This window comes from Terrapene carolina, unplaced genomic scaffold, assembly GCF_002925995.2.
Source record: "Terrapene carolina triunguis isolate 2854851 unplaced genomic scaffold, T_m_triunguis-2.0 Scaffold49369, whole genome shotgun sequence".
Lineage (NCBI taxonomy): Eukaryota > Metazoa > Chordata > Testudines > Emydidae > Terrapene > Terrapene triunguis.
The window spans coordinates 1,723-4,682 of record NW_020713720.1 but is presented as its reverse complement, the minus strand read 5'-3'; the positions used below and the strand labels follow the sequence as shown (position 1 = coordinate 4,682).

General features: G+C 51.9%; 1 non-coding gene across 1 annotated transcript; it reads left to right on the top strand.

Moving 5' to 3' along the window:
- Positions 1-2,685: 2,685 nt before the first annotated feature.
- On the top strand, positions 2,686-2,757 carry TRNAT-UGU. The gene has a single exon. It is a non-coding gene; the product is annotated as a tRNA-Thr (tRNA).
- The last annotated feature ends 203 nt before the right edge of the window (positions 2,758-2,960 follow it).

Sequence of the window (2,960 nt, the reverse complement as noted above, 5' to 3'; positions counted from 1 at the left end):
CCCCCCCAGCCGGTCCCCCTGCACCCGCGCTCCGGCTGCGCCGCAGGGTTTTTTGTTTTTTGTTTTGCTTTGCCGTTCTGGCCGCCCCGTTTTGGTTTTTTTTTGCTTGGGGCGGCCAAAAAGCCAGAGCCTGCCCTGACTCCAGGTAAGCAGCGCCAGGCCAAAGCCCGCACCCCTCCTGCACCCCAACCCCCTGCTGAACCCCTCACTCCTGCTGCACCCCAACACCCTGCCCAGAGTCCCCTGTCACACCCTGTACCCCAACCCCCTGCTGTACCCCTCATCCCTCCTGCACCCCACACCCCAACTTCCTGCCCTGAGACCCCTGACATACCCTGCACACCTCCTGCACCTCAACTCTCTGCCCTGAACCCCATCACACCCCGCACCCCTCCTGCCCCCCCTGGGGGCAGGGAGGGGGCAGAGTTGGGGTGAGGACCTCGGGGAAGAGGTTGGAAGAGGCAGGGCCTCATGGAAGGGGTGGGGTGGAGTGGGGGCGGGTCCGAGGGCAGCAAGGGGTGGGTGTCAGTGATGCGGCCCTCAGGCCAATGCACTAATCCTCATGCAGCCCTCATGGTCATTTGAGTTTGAGACCCCCTGCACTAGAACATAAAAAACAACAAAAGTGAAAACACCCAAATATAACATCTAACAATTCAGTGTGAAATGACATTCCACAGCACAAAGTGACAATAGGTAGGAGTGCAAAGCCCTACAATTCAGCACAATGCAAATGAATGCACCATAGGGCAAAATGGCAAACTGCAAAAGAGCTCAGCTCAAACCAACACAACACAAGGCAGTGCAAAAATGATACAACATGAAACAATGCATCAGAATGCAAAGTGACATTATGCAAAACAGCTCAGCATGGAACAACGACACAGACCAAAACCACAAAATAGAATCATATAGAAAGGTAGGGCAGGGAGGGACCCCGAGATTCAGGACCAAGTATCCCTAGGCCATCCCTGACAGGTGTTTGTATAACCCCTTCTTAAAATCCTCCAATGAAAGAGATTCTGCAACTTCCCATTGAGGCCTATGCCATGCAATCTACAACACTTGACTTGTGGTTAGGGGCCAGGCTGTGACTCAGAAAATTTGGATTCAGTTCCCAGTTTGGCCCCATTATACTCTGTGAAAACATGGACAAATTACATCACATCTTCAGGCCTCAGTTTCCACATCTGTAAAATGGGAACTGCCCTCCCATACTTCATATATTTTGCCTCTGAGCTCTTGGCAGCAAGGACTCTTTCTCCAGCACCAGCTCCTGACTCTAGGCACCAGCAAAGCAAGCACATACTTGGGGTGGCACAATTCTAGGTGTGGCATTCCAGCCACCCTTTTGCTTGGGCAGTTGCGCTCTCGGATCTTGGGGCAGCAAATTGTTTGCTTGGGGCGGCAAAAAACCTATCTCTCTCTCACTATGAGTTGTACAACACCTGGCAGAATCAGGGCCCCCACCCTCAGTCAGGGCTGGCTCCAGGGTTTTGGCCACCCCAAGCAGCCAAAAAAAAAAAAAAGCCGCGATCGCGATCTGCGGCGGCAATTCGGCGGGAGGTCCTTCGCTCCGAGCAGGAGTGAGGGACCGTCTGCCGAATTGCCGCCGAACAGCTGGACGTGCCGCCCCTCTCCGAAGTGGCCGCCCCAAGCGCCTGCTTGGTAAGCTGGTGCCTGGAGCCGGCCCTGCCCTCGGTCAAGGTCTCTGCAGTGCCTGGCACAACTGGGGCACCCACTCTTGGATGGGGTATCTGCAGAGGGATTAAAGGGAAGGGCTAACCATCACACTTCATGTCTCAAACTGCTCTGTGGCTGAGGGTTCAGGAGCGACTGTTCCCATGTAATAATGTATGGAATGGGTCATTGTGCAGTCGGTGGGGAAGGGGTTAGAGTTCCCTTTACTCTTTCTGAAATTGGCCACTCTCACAGACAGGATATCTGCTGGGGGAGGGGAAATACAAGGCTTAATGGGACCACAGATCCGATCAGATGTGGCTGGGGGGGGATTTAACCACCCCCTGCCCGCAACCTCCAATATGCAAAATCATAGGACTGTAAGGGACCTTGAGAGGTCATCTAGTCCAGCCCCCTGCATTCCATCCAGAAAAGAAGGGCTGCAATTAAAAAACCCAGGGAACACCTCAAACCTGAAAGGAGTTTAAAAAAAATCAATATATGATAATTATACAGGAAACAGCAAAATCTGAAATGTTATAGCTGTGTTTAATGATTAAAAAGAAAAGGATGCAAATATGAGCAATTTGAGATCCAGTCTTACAAATTAGAGGAAACACCAGGCAAGCAGGTGGCATGGTCCCCCCACCTAGAGCACTGGGTGGGGAGGTGGTACAGCTGCCAACGGCCCCAGCATCAGGCAGGTGGGTGGTTCAGCCCCCAGTAGCTCCAGCACCTAGAGTACTACAAAAGTAAATCAACTGTTGAGAATAGGCCACTTCCACTTTAATTGAATTGGCCTCATTAGCACTGACTCCGTACTTGGTAAGGCAACTCCAGTCTTTTCATGTGCTGTAATATATATTCTGCTTACCCTATTTTTCACTCCATGCATCTGATGAAGTGGGTTTTAGCCCACAAAAGCTTATGCCCAAATAAATGTTAGTCCCTAAGGTGCCACAAGGACTCCTCATTATCTTTGCAGTCAACAAAGATGTACTGTCGGGGGATGTAGCTCAGTGGTAGCGCACATGCTTTGTATGTATGAGGCCCTGGGTTCAATCCCCAGCATCTACATACTTGCCTGTTGTTTTCCTGATGCCCAGCAGTCTCCCTGCAGGAGTTTTAATCCTGAGCAGTGAAGGACAAGTGCCAACCTCCTGGAAGCTCTGTGGGGGTTTCTGCCCCTGCTTTTAAGATTCCCATCCACTGGGCTGCTTGATGAGGAAGGAGAAGGGAGAATCCTCCAGGATTGGAGGGAAGGGTCCCTTCAGCACAGA